General features: G+C 37.3%; 1 protein-coding gene across 10 annotated transcripts in view; it reads left to right on the top strand.

Moving 5' to 3' along the window:
* LOC145690439 (uncharacterized) overlaps positions 1–19,060 on the top strand; it is a 185,998-nt gene that overhangs the window by 46,472 nt on the left and 120,466 nt on the right. For 5 of the 10 annotated variants that reach the window (XM_081765321.1, XM_081765319.1, XM_081765324.1 and 2 more), the window contains exon 2: positions 13,638–13,813. The exons of 4 other annotated variants lie outside the window; for them this stretch is intronic. The gene's annotated coding sequence lies outside the window, so the exon portion shown is untranslated. Of the gene's footprint in view, positions 1–3,021; positions 4,145–13,637; positions 13,814–19,060 lie in introns of those variants that run through there. One more of the 10 variants, XM_081765322.1, reaches the window with a different exon arrangement.

Genomic DNA, 19,060 nt, shown 5'->3' with positions numbered 1-19,060 from the left:
CAATGCAACTGTTCAGTTACCTTGCGCCAAGTAGTTCCCTCCGCTCGCCGTATTAGTCCCATGTTTATAACCGCTTATATATAACAAATAAACAGATTTTTCGAGATTCTTATACATTATCAAGGACACAAATGATCAAATTATCCATATCTTTCCTGTAAATTTTAAAAATTTTGCCGGAAACGGACGCCCAACTTTGGAATTTAACCCCTGTTTAGTAGCATTCTTGTGAATTGTGACGCAAGTGATTGAGTAAATCCAATATAATATTATCTGGAATTTGTTTCTTGTGGGACTTCGGTGTTGGCCCTGGGGTTATTGTTCTGCTATACGTTTTAAGATAAGAGTTGTCAATGGATCTTGTAATACCAAGAAGATCGTCAATGCTTCGTCTTCTTCTGCTTTTAGTTCTATAATGCCTGCAGCTTTATCCAGTGCAGATAGCAAACCTAGTGTTCGCAACTGATTATTAATATCTGAATTTTGGTCGTCTACGCTGTTTTTATCTTAAAAGTGATTATCTGGGGATTGGATCTAAATATTCGCGTCCAATACACTTATCTCAGTGTTTACCGGAAACGTTAATATTATGCACTGAGAGTTTCAGAGGAAAGCAAGTATTCCACTGGGAGAAAATCAAAGACGGGTTGAAGGAACAAGGAAAACGAAAAATGGAATATATATATATATACAGCGTGTATCATAAAGAATCATCCGGTTTTAAACAATAATATACGAGGGTCATTCGGAAAGTAAAGAACGTTTTGCCCTAGCGCGTGCGCGTGTTCCCCTACCCCCGCTGCCGCTGGGTTATTGACCTGGGCATGCTTTAGCCTCAGTCTGACACCAGCTGCGATCCGCTACGGCCCGTTATTGCTTCGCTGTGCGACTGTAAAATGTGCGATACAATTACTGATCCCGCCAAGTGAGGTTCGTAGTGTGATAAGATTTTTGAATGCAAGAAAAGTGCGTCCGATAGAAATTTATAGACAAATCACTGAGGTGTATGGAAATGTAATGAATGAAGCATCAGTTCGTAAGTGGTGCATTATGTTTAATGACGGACGGACGAATGTGCACGATGAGGAACGCTCGGGCCGGCCTTCTGTTGTGACTGACGAACTCAAAGGAAGAATTGAGCGGAAAATTCAAGAGGATAGGCGATTCACTATTGATGGGCTGCACGAATTCCCAAAGTTGACAGACTTTTTGGGTGGAAGCCACTACGGCAGTGATGATTAACTTAAGGAAGCTGTTAGTGATTGGTTCAACAGTTTGGCGGCAACTGTGTATGCCGAAGGCATAGAAAAACTTGTACCACGGTATGACAAGTGTTTCAATTTACACGGCGACTATGTCGAAAAGTAACTTAAGTATCACATAGTATGTAACACAAATTTCGCCTTTGTATGCCAGTTATTAAAGTGTTTATACAAAAACGTTCTTTACTTTCCGAATGACCCTCGTATATTCTGTCTTTTCAGAGATGTGAGTGAACAACGTACTGTTGGAAAGAGGAACATCTCTAGTTGTACATGGTTTCCGCTAGTTAGCAGCAGTGTGCTTGAGTGAACGCCCACTACGGTTTTGGTTAAAATGGCATCTGGACAACAGAAAGCGTTTTGTGTACTACGTTTTGCGGAGTGCAAGTCAGTGATAACTGATCAGCATGACTTTCGTACTAAGTATGGTGTGGATCCTCCTACTGCACAGAGCATTAGACGATGGCATGAACAATTCCGAACAACAGGCTGTTTGTGTAAGGGAAAATCACCGGGACGTCCTCGAGTGCCCGACGCAGACGTGGAGCGCATCCGTCAATGTTTTACACGCAGTCCGCAGAAATTCGTTCGTCGTGCAGCTCGACAGCTCAGCATGCCCTTGATGTTCGTCTGGCGTGTGTTACGTCGTCGTTTACCCATGAAACCATACAGAATTCAGCTACTGCAAGCTCTTTGTGAAGGTGACAAAGAACGACGTATGGAGTTTTGTAATTTCATTCTTGGCAAGATTGCGGAGGACGACAGTTTTGTTCAACGCTTAGTGTTTAGTGACGAGGCAACATGCCATTTGAATGGAAATGTGAACCGCCATAATGTGCGAATATGGGGAACGGAACACCCACATGAAGTTGTACAACATGAGAGGGACTCACCAAAAGTTAATGTGTTTTGTGCAGTTTCCCGAAAAAAGGTGTACGGTCCATTTTTCTTTGTCAAGAACACTGTGACAGGGATAACCTACCTTGATATGCTTGAGTACTTTCTTTTCCCACAGTTGGAGACTGATTCGAATAATTTCATCTACCAACAGAATGGGTCACCGCCACACTGGCATGAGAAAGTGCGGGGATTTTTAAATCGAACGTTTCCACAACGATGGATCGGTCGCACTGGACCAAATGATGTAGCGTTACATTACTGGCCTCCAAGGTCACCTGACCTTACTGTATGTGATTATTTCTTGTGGGGGTTTATAAAAGACTCCGTTTATGTGCCTCTGTTACCAAGCACATTGAATGAACTGCGACATCACATAACGGCAGCTGTGGAAGCTGTAACTGAAGACATGCTAGCTGCAGTTTGGGACGAATTTGAATACCGCATGCACATATGCCGTGCATCTCACGGGGGGCACATTGAACACCTATGAAATGATGCAATAAAAACTTTTTGAGTTTCACTCTCATGCAAAACAAAAACTATTTGTATATGTTTATTAGTTTCAGAAATACAGACTTGCCAAAGTGGATGAATCTTTTTGATACACCCTGTATATATATATATATATATATATATATATATATATATATATATATATATATATATAACAATTTTCTAAACTATACTTAAATGCAATATTTTTCGTTATTGGTATGTGTATTTTCTCACCTAATATATATGTTATACATCACGTAAACGTTATCAAGGGGATTAAGATATCGGCTGGACATATGAGTACACGAATTTAAAACTCTCACTGTTTTAAATTTTTAACTTGTTATACAATTTTACTTTCAGATAGTTTTGTGTTATACAATCTGTAAGTTACTTAGAACAATTTATACATGCCTGGTGCCATTATCCTACGTTATTTATTGCATTTTTCAGCTTTAACAATTATACTTAGAGCAGGTTTTATGGACGGGGCATTTTGGTTTAGGCAGGTTGTTTCGGCAGCTCATACTGTAACTTTTGAACCAATTCAATATTAGAATTATTCTAATGATAAAGTCGACATGGCTTTATAGCCGCAACTCTAATGATTAATAACCGACAGGGTTATATAGACATTAACAAACATTATCAATATATGTTATACTTAAATGTAGAAGGGTAGATTTTTTATTGTACGTGCCCCTTCACATATCCACTTCACTATCACATCAGACACAGTATACCTAGGGATGTTTAGGAGTGTGGAAATTTCACGTACAGACTTCTGACAAAGTGACACCCAATCACCTGACCACGTTCGAAGTCCGTGAGTTCCGCGGAGCGCCCGATTCTGCTTTCTCACTATGTCTAATGACTACTGAGGTCGCTGATAATGAGTACCTGGCAGTAGGTGGCAGCACAATGCACCTAATATGAAAAACGTATGTTTTTTGCGGGTGTCCGGATACTTTTGATCACATAGTGTATTTATAAGTAATAAATTTACAAACATTAAGAAGGATACTAAACTGAAAGAATAATCTAAAGATTTAAAATACATAAATACCAACATATTGTAAATAAGTTAAAACTACACTTACCATTGTTTTCCTGACTACATCATACAAGCCCCACAATTCACTTGGTAACTGCTTCAAAACGAAAAGAGTTGTCGATATAGAAACCCGTTGCATATGTCACCAGGTACGCATGTTTTTCGTTAAGAAACGCATTCAAATCAAGAAAACAATTTCGATAAACAAAAATTTAAAAAATGGGGCAGTAAGAACTAATGGGTTAAATTGACTGATAAGTCCTACCGGAAATTACGTGATAGTGTATGCCATAATTCAAGATGAGTGGAACTTGGTGGCTTCGTACGTGCGATGCAGAGAGGAAGTCAGAAATTGTTATTACTGTAAAAGTTTCCTACCAGATAGGAATACTAGATTGATCTGAAGGCAAGCCTGGAGACCATCAGCAATTCTGTAATTAGGAATACAAATTTATTTATTTTATTTTTATTTTATTTTATTTATTTATTTATTTATTTTTTTTGCATGTTACAATCCATTATTTCTAACCACTATTACTAAATACTGACACTATTATTACTATTTAACCAAATGTGTACTGCACCAAATTAAGTGAAATTGTAACGGTATTGTGTAATTTTTATATAATAACTTGTATTTACGGGCAAAATTGTGCTTTTAAAATATGCACAAGCTGTTTTAAAGGAAGAAGAAAATATAAAGAGAAATAAATGTAATTTCTTTACTGTTATTATGATTGATGTTCTGTTGTGATAGTGATATGACATCTTTTGTAAGTCGTCATAGTAACGGAAAACATATTATACGTACTACAATAAAAAAGGATAATATCTAAATGAAGTATTTAGATGGATTTTGATAAAACAGTAACATAGATTATATAAATATACGGACTGAGGGCTATAACGACATATAAAATATACAAAACAAGCATTAAGCTAATTACAAACTGGTGTTTTTCATATTAATACACATTTAGTGGTCGTTATAAAATGAACACGTAAATTATTATAGACTCCTACCTCATTATTCATATTTTTGCATTTCCCCGTTGCTCAAGAGGAGTCCATTTTCTAAAACTGTTTTATGGAAAAACAGACAGGTTATTTTTAAGTTCATTTGAAGATAAATTTCGACCATCACATAGTATTTCTATTATCTCATCATAAACTTTCATTACACTGAACACTTGTTTGACATGTGTATTACTGATGGTATAGCGAGAATATACCTAGGTACTGCATTATTTTGAACAAATTTGGTACATTTGCTTTCTCGAAAAACGCACTCCACGTTCTTATTGTTATTGTCCTTCCAATGACGTGTTGATATTACTTATTGCGAAACAGAGTACTCAGTATATAGTTTATGTCCATCGAAACTAATTTTATGTTTCATCTTTGTCAAATCATTAAATGAAAACAGGGGTAGTATTGTGCGATAATACAGTTTAACACGAATTAAAGGAATTTAAACCTAATATTTTGTTATAATAAAACCATAATCCTTGTAAATGTCCAGTGTTTGTCCACGACGAAGCTCACTTGGCACGAGCTGTAATCGAACCAAGAACCCCATGCACCAAAGATGAATGCTCTACCACTGAGTCACCGGGGCCCCTAATATAGAATTTCTTGTTTTTTTTGTGTGTTACTTTTTCAAAGTCATACAATTACAATCAAGTGCTTGTAACACTTTGCATTTACAAAGAATATAATTTTACAATAACATTAATTTCAGAGTTGGAAGGAAGTTTTCATAAGTTTTCTTTTGTATGCCATTTTTTAATGATATATTTTTTATGCAAGACGGACTTGTTACAGATTTCCTTGATGTGATGAACAATCCTTTTGTTAAAATCTGTGAATTCCGAAAAGCAAACTGGAGGTTAAGAATTAGTTCATAACAATGCATATAACTGTTGAAAATATCTTGTAGAAAATTTTCACTGGTTAAAAACAATTAATTTTAAAGTTAATAAATAAATTTAGCGTTTTCGACTTAGCTTAGATAATCTTCTTATTTTTTATGATATACAAAGCAACACCTGGTTCAGCACGCATAATTTTGTAAACAAAAAAGAAAAAAAAATGTATTTGCTAGTCTCTGTTACATACATATAATGCAAACGGATACAACCGTTACAATGTAACTATCAAAGTATATTATCACACCAAATATCAATCACTGATTCTTAGAAGTATTTGCTGCTTTTTAGTTCATTTTATGTGAGCTGAATTAACTTTAGTACTTTTTTTCTTTACGAAACAACTAAACTTGTAGTCAGATTTTCTTCCAGAAAATTTTATTCGAATAGAGGCAAAACCAAAATGTGAAGAAGCTGCACGGAAACACTATTTGCTAAGAGACGTACCTACACACAAGGGTGGTACATAATCGCAATTTAATTTACATTAGCTCCGTGAAGGAAGTAAACTAACTCCGGAGGTCTTTAGTAGCACTATCAGATTTTTACCACCAGCCAGCACTAATGATATCAAGTTTTGTATAGATGTTGCGCAAAACTATTCGTCTAACGTGTATTTTTGATTTTTATTTGTATTTTATTTTTTATTTTTTTACATCTTGCTTTGATGTAACTTCACAGCAAGGTTTATATCAAAAATATTTTATTAAATAGTAGAAGAAGACTGGTTTATGTATATCTTTGTAGATCTATATCTTTGTGTATATGTATATAACTAAAATGACCTTTCTTGCACGGGAAGAATACTTATGGAGAAAGTTTGAATTTCTTTTTTTCTCAGGGTATGTATTTCAATGGAAGTGTAAAGATAAAATTACAAAAAATACTCTACTTTTGAAACATCCTACCCTCACAGAACAGGCCCATTTTCAAATTAATATGATTAAAAGATCCAGATTGAGGTGGGTGCTAACTATATTCCAAGTCATTTCTAACATGTTAGCCGTTTTTCCGACCTCGAAACTATGAATTCGAAACTAATCTCAGTCGCATTTTACATGATATTTTTCACCCTTTTTTCCCCTCTCCTCTTCTGCTGATGGGGCTGAATTTGCACTCAAACGGCATTGGAAGCGTCACTATTCATTTCAACAACCGGAAAGTGTGTATTTTACACTAATGTCGGTCATTTTGGATTATTTTCACATGTCACCCCTTCCAACTCCTACCTCTTGGGATGTCTTTCTCCCACTGCATTTTCTCCAGGTTCTAAGCCATATGGTTTAAGTTCGGTTGATATCACTCCAGGCTTTCCAGAGTTACACTAGAATATATATTCATACACCTACGTCCACACACACACACACACACACACATATATATATATATATATATATATATATATATATATATATATATATATATATATATATATATATATATATATATGTGTGTGTGTGTGTGTGTGTGTGTATATAAGGTGCAGTCAAATGAAAAGGCTCATTCCCATGTACATACTTTATTACTGGATAGAGCTATATATAATGACCATTGCTGTTGAGGCACTTATCCTACCTTGCCACGAGGTTATGAATGTCCTGGAAGAAGAACTCCTTAAATTGCGTATGGAACCACACTGTCACAGCTTGTTGCATTTCTTCATCCGATCCATAGTGGTGTCCCCGGAGTTGTTTCTTGAGTGGCCCGAAAACGTAGAAATCACAGGGATTCAAGTCAGGACTATACATGGGATTGTCTAGCACTTCCCATTTCCACGACGCCAAAAGATCCTGTGTTTGTTTGGCAACATGAGGCCGAGCATTGTCGTGCAATAAAAGGATTCCCTTTGTGAGGTTACCCCGGCGTTTAGTCTTGATTGCTAGCTACAGCCGACGGAGAATATCGCAATATTTGTTGGTGTTTATTGTTTCTTCTTTGGGGAGAAACTCCACTAGCAGAGGCTCCTGCTCGTCAAAGAACACCATAACCTTAGCAGCTGATGTTCTGGAACGGATTTTCTTTGGTTTAGGCGATCCTCATGCTTCGACTGCATATTCTCACGTTTGGATTCGGTTGAAAAAGTGGGTATATGGGTTCATCTCCGGCAATGATCGTTGCAAGGAAATCGTTCCCCTCGTTCTGATATCGCGTCAAATGGTTCAGTGATATTTCCATTCTGTGGTGTCGCTGTTCCTTGGGGAAACACTTAGGGACCCATTTAACACAAACCTTCCCGTAACCAAGTCTATTGCGCACAATGTCATGCACACTGCCATGGGTCACCTGTACTTGAGCACTAATGGTATCCAAGGAGATCTGTCTATCAGTTTGAATGCAACTGTCAATAGCAGCAAATATCTCATCAGGAATACGATTCGTCACCTGCCCGGGTCTTGCATCATCAGTCAGTGTCTCCCTGCCAGCACGAAAACGCCACCACTTTCGCACTGTTTTGTCTGAAACACACTTCACATCATACACACCCTGCATTCTCCTGTGTATGGCCGCTGGATGCCTTTCGCACAAAGAAAACGTATCACACCTCGCTGTTCTTCCTTGGTAACGTTGGTCACTGGCACCTCCATTGGTGTGTTACAGCGCCACGTCTTACCTGGGGAAGAGAAAGAAACATTAATAAGTAACCAACCTCTGTTAACGTGCCACACTACGTCAGTGCGCAACAAATATAACATTTATTATTGCCTACACATATGTGGATATAAACATCAAAGAGGACTAACAGCTCCCTCAACACGTTGTCCGGATATTTGCAATTGGACCTTTTCATTTGACTGAACCTGATATATATATAGGCTTTCAGCGTTGCCCTGAAAATTCCCAATCCAGCTGAAATGCTCTTTCTTGCCTAAACTTGTACTTAAATGTAATCGGAATTGTCACATAACAGCTTAGCGACCTCCCTCGAGAACTATGGATTCGTCACTAATCTGGGTCATTTGAAACATTTTATTTTTTTTTTTTTTTTTTTTACTTCTTCTCAACCCCCTTACAGATGAAAGCTGAACTTGTACTTTAACGTTATCGAGGATGTAACTGAGCAAAACCGAAAACTATGGATTCGACTGTAATATTAGTAATATCAGTCGTATTCGATTATTTTTACATGTCATTCCCTTTTCAAACCCTAGGAGTAACGTTAAACGTCATCAGGAGTAACACTATTCATTTCTGGGGCCGCAGAAACTATAAACTCGAAGCTTCATAGGTCATTTATGATAATTTTTACAGGCTTCCTACTTCCCACGCTGTCCTAGGGATTTTAAGGGTCTTACTCCCGCTGGGAGCTGAACTTGGACGTAAAGATCATCGAAACAGTCACAGATCAATTTAGGAACCCCGAAAATTATGGATTTGACACTGCACTGAACTTAAAACCTATACGGCATCTGGAGTGTCACTATTCATTTCAGCGACCTCCTCCCCCACTGGAGGCTGAAGTTGGACTTAAAGGTCATCAGAACTGTCAACAATCAACTTAGGGTCCCAGAAAACTATGGATTCGACAATATTATCGGTCGTTTTCGATTATTTTTACATATTACCACTCCCCTCTCCAAGGGTGCTAATGAAGCTGAACTTCAAGTAACGCAGATGATATCGGAATTGCCACTATTCATCTCAGAGACCCCGATAACTATAGGTTCGACACTAATATTTGTCGTTTTCTACCATTAATTTTGTATCACCCTTTCCCACTCCCCCTTAGGTGTTCTAGGAGACTTACCCCACTGGGGACTGAAGTTGGACTTAAAGGCATCAGAACTGTCACTATTCAACTGAACGGAAACGAAAACTATTTTCAATACTAATATTGGTCGTTGTCGATTATTTTTACATGCCACCATTTACTACCTCTCAGGGGTGTTTATAGGGGCTGGAAACTTCTATGTATAGTCTGAAAGGAAATGGATTTTATTTGATTGCAAACTGTAAAAAACACATACATAATGTAACACTAGATCAAAATAAAATTAATTTCTTAGACATTACTATTTATAGATTAGAGAACACATTTAATGCAAATGTTTACAAGAAGAAAGGTGCCTCGAATTGTTTCATTAATGAAAAATCATCTCATTAATTTAAATTTGAGGCTAATTTTTGGATAACCCTTTTCCTTAGAGTATACAGATTAGTATTTGAAGAAAGTGAAATTCAGGAAATAATGAAAATGGTATATAATTTAGGCAAGCAGAATGGTTACTCTAGACCAGCTTTAAATAAATGGCGAACAGGCACTAAAATATATAAGAGCAATAGTGAAGAAGAAAATACGAGTAAGACAAAAGAACAAGAAAAGGAACTAACAATGAACATGTGAATAGTCTTATCAATTTGGCCTAGTAGCGTATGCGTCTTTGGTGTAGAAGACCTGAGTTCAGTTCCCGGCGGGAGCTCTTGTGGTTCGGGTTCCACGTTAATCAGCAGGTCCCGTCTCATATAGCTTCGCTGTTGAAAGAGATGTTAAAATCAACGCAACTCAACTCAATTTGGCCTAAACTTTAGTATCGAATGCAAAAGGTGGTTAAAAATATGGATTGAGAGTAGAATTAAATTCAGAAAAGTATTTAACAAGTATAAAAATTGTTGCTTATTAAGACATCTAATGGAAATTAAACATTTCATAAATAAGGTAAAAGTACTACATAAAACATCTTCACAAATTGAAAAGATCACGCACCAATCCTATTTGATTAGTACCAGAAAACCAGAATTAAAGCAGGATAGCGGTGTGTTAGATAAACAATGGCATTACATTATTAAATACTATTAAAGACAGAACCAACACTACCCAGGAAATCAAGAAGCTACTCACGAACGTTTTTAGAAGTTTCTTAAACTCATGATAGAAAAAGATGGTTTTATTAATTGGTAACACCACAACAAACGGAACTGATTAAAGGAAAATGTAAATAGTGAGTGTTTCATTATAATTTTTGCACGGGTTATTATTATTATTATTATTTGTGCTTAGATTACAGGAACTAATACAAATTGAAGAAGGGACTCGGTGGTGGAAAATTGAAACAACAAGGCAGTTATCCAGGATCTTTGGGAAAACTGAAATGTAACGAGGTGGAATCCAGTTTTTCGTCGAATTTTCGTCCGTAGTCAAAAGTAACAGCGAATAGTTACTGAAATATCTGGAAAAGACATTAGTGCAACTATAAAGATAACCAAGAAAGTTCTGTCGCTTTTTTACCCACCACCTTCGAACATCGATATGTCACCTAAGACGTACCTGGAAGATCAAAATGAGTTCTCGTCAGCATCGACGACCTTCTGCCAACGTTCTGAAAGGCCATTGATTCCACCGTGGTGGAATTTGGTGGACTGTAATGCGAAGAAGGTATCAAGTGCATTTTGCAAGTCTACTAGGGGTTTGAGCTGGCGTCCTTTAAGGTGATTGTCCAAGGAATGGAATAGGTGATAATCGGACAGTGCAATGTCCGGGGAGTATGTCGGATGCAATAGTGCTTCTCATCCAAGGCGCAGAATGGTGTCCCAGGTCATCGTAGAAACGTGGGGCATAGCGTTGTCCTGTAACAGGAGGACCCCTTTGCGATTCATAAGTGTGGCTCCAGAGTTTTTGAGTTTTTATTGAACATGGCTCAACTGCTGACAGTACACAGTTGCATTGATACTCTGACTAGCATGTAGCAGTTCCAGATGCATATAGCCGCGAACAGTCCACCAAATTCACAGGAGGACCTTCTTCTGATGCAGTGCTGGTTTCGGCTGTTTTGGATAAGGTTCATGGAATGCTAACCAATGAAGACGGCGCCGTGGAGCTTCGTACAGGACCCACTTCTCATCACATGTCAACACCCTGTCAAGAAATGGCTCCTTCCTCAGACGAGACAGCAAAGAAGCACAGGTGTCTGCTCGCGTTGCCTTCTGGCCCGAAGTGAAATCATGTGGGACCCATCGACCCAACTTGTAGTGCTTCCGAAGTTGATGGAGGTGCTGCCGAGTGGTATCTCCCTCACACAGAATTGTAATCCCAGTTCCTCACATGTCTGGGCACTGTTTGCCTCAATTGCTTCCTGAAGACCTTCATTTTGTACATGTGTTAGTCTTGCGGCATGTAATGCGTTTTCGAGTGTTTCAATACTGTCCTTAAATTTGTTGAACCATCGCTGCACTGTCCGCGTAGTCACGATACCGTCACCAAAGGCCTGGCGTATCTTCCGCCCCGTTGCAGCGGCGTTTGACCCCAGTTTGAAGTCGTACATCATACACGCTCTTATGACACTCTATGTAGATCCCATGTCCACTCTGTCCTTACGCAAGTTCACGGTGTAACTGAACTGCTACAATCGGGTAGTATGTTAGATATACCCACACCAGCAACTGACCTTCGCCTTATCACCATTCGTGTTGAACTCACGGTATGATGGCCAATAGGAAATAGACCTCCGCAAAAAGCGACAGAAGTTTCTTGGCTATCTTTATAGTTATGTCCGTTATGCAGCGTTTCCAAATCCATAATAAATAATCTTTTAGAGTTTACTAAAACAATTTGATAGAAAATTTTCAGTGTGAAATATAGGAACTATATAATTAGTCAAAACAATTGTTCTGAAGAAAAGAAACTATATTCTTTTTTATATTCTGACTTATTCTAATTTGCATATAAATTACGCATGTAAATTTTTGTTAATAGTGTTTGTTACTGATTTTTTGTCTCAATTATTTGTATCTGTCACAGTAGCACGTCAAAGATAAATCACTGCGAGAGATGACATATTTAGCACTTTCGGGGTATGCGGCCCTAATCTTCACCTGACTTGAGTCTGAAAAAGGTTTATATATATATAAAGGTAGCTGAAAGGATAAGAATAGTTATTCGAATTAAACATAAGGAGAGCACGGCAACTCAGTGGTAGAGCACTTACCTCTCGTGCATGGGATCCTTGGTTCTATCCTCTGCCAAGTAAGGATGTGGTGGACAACATCGTGTCCATGAGTTTTCTCAGGGTGCTTCCGTTTCCTCCCACTTTCTCATTGCACCAATTCTCCCATTGTCATTCACCTGCTTTAATCACCGTCTCCCTTAGACTAAAGAGCATAATCGCGGGATGTTAAACTGAAAGATTTCATTTCATTTTAGAAGTAAACAGACCACTTTACGTCCATGAATACATTGGCAAATGAACTTACGTCAAACACTATAAAGATAATCACTACCGAAGATAATGTGTGTGGATTTAGAAATTCAAGAACTAAATACTCCTTTGTTATACCATGCAATTCTGATGGAAAGTGTCCCGTATTATTCATACCGGAACTGCTCCATACTATTCTTGCAGAAGTATATGAATGAACTCTATGTATAAGTTGACTAAAGACATGGATTTTAAATGGATATCTTCCCTATTATTTCGTATCGATTGAAGACAATAGCTAAAATATATAATTTTAATTTATCTTAAACAAAGAAAAGCGTTTACGGGTTATAAAAGCTACCTTGTGATACGTAACTCGAATACAAGATAAATTAAAATTATATATGTAAATGGGTGCGTTTTGAACTTATTTGAGCTGAAAGCGAACAGATATCTGTATTCCACGGACTGACATTTACTCTTCAGTTCGAAGTCATGAACCTACCACTCATCACTTGTTACGAGGTGAAATGCAAGTGCAACTATTTTTAATGACAAACTGAAATGTTGGAACTAGGATTAAGGATTACATAATAAAGTTTAAGTAGAGCAATACTACTGTGTCATGTTTACCAAAATACTTGGAAATTATAAAGCATAATAGTGAACAAGTTCAAGTGTTACACGTCGCCACAGATTTAAGTGTTTCTGAATCTCTTCACCAGAGCAAGAACACTTTAATACGAGGATTGCTCAATAAATTTTGGCTCATACCCTGTAATTCCCTTATTTATTGTTGTACGTGGATGATTGTATTCTTAAGCAAAAGTTTGAATATTCTGTTTTACAAATCTGTTCCTTTTTCCAGATCATTCCACTGACAAAGCAGTCGCAGGAATAGTTATGGACTACATGGACATGTGGGTAAAATGCCATACGGACATGGAATTCCCGGCTGTGAAAAATATGACATACATCAGTATCCACCTTTGGATGAGTGCTGTGTATGGGGAAAGCACGTATGGACATCAGCACAATGATGAGGTTAGTTCGGACTATGCACAAAGAGAATTCAATCACATTGTGTATGCATGACAAGGACCACAGTGGACGGCCAATGATTGCATCCACTCCTGAGAAAGTGGGATAGGTTGATACACTGGTTCGCGGATATCGGGACATTGACCAGAGGGTGATTGCATATATTATTAGCATATCGCTCGGAACAGTGAATCACATCACACACGACGAGCTTGGGTTCAAGAAAGTGTGTTTAAGGTGGTTCTGCGTCATCTTATAGTGGAAATGAAACAAGCCCGCAAAAACACATGTGAGCAAAATTTGGCCCGTTCCAATACCGAAGCACATGCCTTTCTCATGTCTCTCGTAACAAGTGACGAGTCGTGGGTTCATGACTTCGAACTGAAGAGTAAATGTCAGTCCGTGGAGTACAGATATCCGTTCGCTTTCAGCTCAAATAAGTTCAAAACGCACCCATTTACATAAAAAGTTATGGTCATCTTTCGCTGATGATTTTTCGGAATGCGGCGGCACTGTAACTCCGAGCGCTGCGTGCAGACACCAACGAAGTTGTGTGCATGCCTATGTAGGGTTCGTTCTCACACAAATGCTGTATTTCAACAAGACAACGCAAGGTAACACACAAGCCGAAAATTGCCTCCACGGCAACTCCAATTCGGAGATGTTTTGCCGCACGCACCTGACAGCCCTTATGAATTTTGACTGTTCCCAAAGCTTAAGGAACATTTGAGAGACCAACGTTTCGCATCCAACATGGATGGAACGCATCAAGAGAGTGCGTTCGTGGTGTCGTTAGCAATCGGCCTAATTCTTCACCGACGGCTTCCAATAACTAGTGCACCGTTTTTACAAGTGCCTCGATGCCAGTGGGGGTTACATTAAAAAGTGAAAGACTCCTAGGAAAGCAGAAGATTCAGGCTGCCTTTTGAGGGTGAAATTATTCTCTCACAAACAACAACAACAACAACAAGAAATAATAATAATAATAATAATAATCATAATAATAATAATAATAATAATAATAATAATAATATAAAGTAGATGGTTGAATACTAAACTTATTGAACAATCGTCGTAGATAAAGGTAATTTAGCTACTGAATGGGATTTCCTGGTAATACGCTTTTAATATCCATGTACACAGATTGCACACGCCGATAATTCATATATCAATATTTCTTCAGCACTTTTTTTTTAATTAATTAGTTCCTATATTTCATACCAAAAATTTCCTACCGAACTAGTTTAGTAAAAAGTGGAAGATAATTTATTATATAGTTGGAAATGTTGCATAACTGAAAGATAATTGTATATATTTAGAAATCGTGTATAATTGACATAACGAGTTAACATCAATATGTTGTTTAGTTCATAGTGTTAATTTCGTGAAATTTATTTACGTTCAATATACATATCGTTGTGAAGACTTATTGCAACAGAGGAGAAATAGTAAAATATTAACATATTATAATAATTAACAACCCACCTGAATAACGTTTCGTTCATGCTTATTAATTATTTTTGTTTCCTTTTTTACACCCTTATTTCAGGTGCTTCCAACAAGCACATTTCTTCAGGGCTGAGGCTTAAAACTTTCTTCACGTAATTTTTGTAACCCGTACACTCCACTATAGTGGTGTATATATATACATTTTTTTCAATATTGAATAATTTGGTTAGGGCATTAATAACTAAATCAAACGTGTGTCGTGTATTTTGTTTAGGAATCTTATCGTATATACTTCTACTATGCATGTCTTCCAACCGATGATGGATATTCACATCCATGTAAGTACAAAGTTGCCAAATTAAACACTGTTGCCAACTAATGTTCAAATTCCACCTTTTTTCTGCAATTTTTTGCATGGCCTAAGAAAAGATATAATAAAATATTTACAGTCTTAAATTTTGCTTTTATTAATGTAGTTGGTAGTGATCGTATCTCAGCCCTTTCGAAAGTTTCCTGTTTTAGTGTTCAATAGCGTTTTTTTTTTTTTTGTTTTTTTATTATTTTATTTTTGGACCTTATATAATAAGTTTCAAATATCTTCCTTTCAATCAATACATAAGACGCCTCTCGGGAGCACGGTGGGTCAGTGGTAAAGCGTTCACTTCTGGTGCATGGGGTCCTTGGTTCGATCCCAGCTCGCGCCAAGTGAGCTTTGTGGTGGACAAACACCTGTGAGTAGGTTTTCATGGGGTTCTCCCGTTTCCTCCCTCCTTCTTCATTCCATAATGTCATTCATTTCTCATCATCATCGTCTCTTTTAGCCTAGCTGGCATAAGCGTGGGACGTAGAACTTAAAGATTTCATTTCATTTCATAAGAGGACGCTTGTAGGCGGCAACTCGATTCACCCAAACGTGACGTTTACTTGTAAGTAAATTTTATTCAAAACATTGTTCTCGATTGTAATAGATGACACTGTAACTATTGAAAACTAATTTCACTAAGGTTTCTCCTAGCCCAGAAAAATTAGAAAAAAAGTTGGAAAAACTTCTCAAAAATTTCCCAGCTTAAACATAAAGAACTGAGTAGTATAAGCAACGACGAGGCTTGCCTCTGTCAATTGCTGGGCTGCATATTCTTTGCTAAACTCGGACTTAAATGTCATCGGAGCTGTAACCAATCAGCTTAACGGCCTCGAAGGCCATTTTGGTACCAATTTTGGTCATTTTGGACATTTTTTTAACCTTTTCTCATTACCCATGTAGATAGGGCTGAACTTGAACTTACGGCATTAAGTGTATCACTATTTACTGTAACAACCCCGGAAACTATGGACTCGACATTAATAGCGCTTGTTATCGATTATTTTTACGTCATTCCTTTCCCACCTCACCCCTTGGGGTGTCTTACCCACACAGTATTTCTTAGGAGATTGTAAGTCATATGTATATGTCCATTTGTTTCGAAAAATGTACTCGTATGTACAAGCCAGGTTTCATTTTACTAAAATGATGAACTCGTGAGATACTCTATTTTTGGCATAGATTTTAAACCGCCTCTTCTCCTTTGAACACCTTCCTCCTACCTTAGGGTAAGCATCAAAAAATTCTAATAGCCTATGGTCTCTTCGATACAGTTACTTAGAAGTATGCCTACAAAACGGTGCTATTTTGTATACCGGACAAACAAACAATCAAACATTTATTTTAATATATAATATAAAAAAACATACTGCATACTCCATACTACAAAACACCTTCATTTGAATCCCCTTGCTCCCGTATTAGGATGGCATCAAAAAATTTAAATAACCTACGGTTTCTAACAGACTATGGTGTCTTCGATGAAGTACGTCAAGCAAACAGTATGAACTTGTATATTAGGACAAACAAATATTTGTTATATATATATATATATATATATATATATATATATAACTCTCTTTCCCTTTGATTCTTCTTCGTCTCCATTTAGAAGATGTGCATTAAATAATTTTAAATAGCCTACAGTCTCCTCCAAATTATGGTTTCTTCGTTGCAGTTATTTAGGAGTATGTCAAGCAAACAATGCCGATTTGAATATCGGCCAAACACATGAATATTATATCTATATATAATGGACAATATCTAAATCCACACCGTTGACTTGGCATACTTCAAAGTGATTCTTTTGAAAATACTGTAATTTGGGAGAGACTGTAGGCTGTCTAGTTTTAGTTTCAGCGGGAGGAGGGGAACTTCAAATGTAGGAGGTAGTTTAAAATTTATGTAGAATATAGAATATCGCACGAGTTAGGATGATGTTAGGAAGATGAAACTCAGTATGTAAACTAATTTCTAAAAACAAGCTGACATACACACAGTACAACGTAGAATGTGAAAAAAATACTGTGCGGATAAGGCACTTCTAGAGAGGATGCAAAGAGGACGTCATACAAAATGATCGAAAACGACCGATATTAATGTCGAATCTATAGCTTTTGGTGTCGCTGAGATGAATAATGACACTCCCAATGCCATCTAAGTCTAAGTCCAGCCCCTGTAAGAGAGGAAAGGGGGGGGGGAGAGGTGAAAAATAAATTGCCCAAAATTACCGGGATTAGTGATGAATCCATAGGTTTCGGGCTCGCTAAGCTGATTCATGACAGTTCTTATGGCACTTAAGCTCAACTTTAGCCTAGAACGTGCACGTCAGCTGGTCTGGGCATTGACAGGGACAATTCCGCTCTTTATTTATTCTATTCAGTTCTTTATTTTAAAATATGGTGCATAAACATTATTCTTCCCGTTCAACGCCGGGTATTTCATCTAGTTTTTACATATAAGATTAACCACCTCTTACCCTTTTGATAGGGCGACCATACGTCCCGTTTTGACCGGGACAGTCCCGTTTTAGGGGTGTGTCCCGGCCGTTCCATCAGTAGATGGAAAAGAAGGTAGTATTTGTCCCGTTTTATGCAAGTGAAAGAAGTAAATAACAAACCCAGTATCTTTACTCTTTGTACAAGTTTTTGGCAAGAGAAACATATAAACTTTGATATTCTATTTAAATCAATAGGAGTGGGTTGTGCCTGCCTGGTACAGCCACTCCTGTTGAGCGTGTTTTTTCAATCATGAATAACATATGGACAAGTGAAAAATCTTCCTTACATGTTGCAACAATGAAATCTATGTTACTGGTACAGGTAAACTTCACAAAAAACCGCAGAGAATTTTATGAAAGAACAGTGAAAAATAAAGCTATTTTCAAGAAGATAGGTTCTTCTGAGAAATACTACTGGCATTCTCCAGTTCAAGAGTCAACTTCTCACCCAATGTAATATCAAGGATTCGAGCTAGGGCAAATGAGCAAGTGCAGGTAGCATCAGTCCTACTATATTGCAATTTAAATGCTGTTTATATTTTATGGCTTATATATATTATGTTATAATACAATATAAATTTATTAGCTATTGCTAAGGTAAACAGAAACTAATTTACACACTGGCCTGTTTCTCTTTCTCATGATATTTAAAAAGCCGGAACTGCCCCTTTTTCAGCTGAAAATTTTATGGTCACTCTACCTTTCGAGTCCCCCTCCTCCTGCTTCAGATAATTTATATATCCTACAGTCTTTTGCAGTCTATAGTATCTTCGTGAAAACTACTTAGAAGCATGGCAAACAAACGGCTTGGTGTGCGCGATTTCTGTTCGGACATAATTCAGTCTATAACTTAGAAATTGATCCTATGAAAAAAGGTCTGATAGATTTTATAATCTTTTTTGTGTAGAATTTTATAAAATACAATTTTTCTATTATTTTC

The sequence above is a fragment of the Thermobia domestica genome, chromosome 7 (assembly GCF_964235325.1).
Source record: "Thermobia domestica chromosome 7, izTheDome1.hap1.1, whole genome shotgun sequence".
NCBI classification, from domain to species: Eukaryota; Metazoa; Arthropoda; class Insecta; order Zygentoma; family Lepismatidae; genus Thermobia; species Thermobia domestica.
The sequence above is the reverse complement of the archived record's forward strand: the minus strand, read 5'-3'. Positions and strand labels throughout refer to the sequence as shown.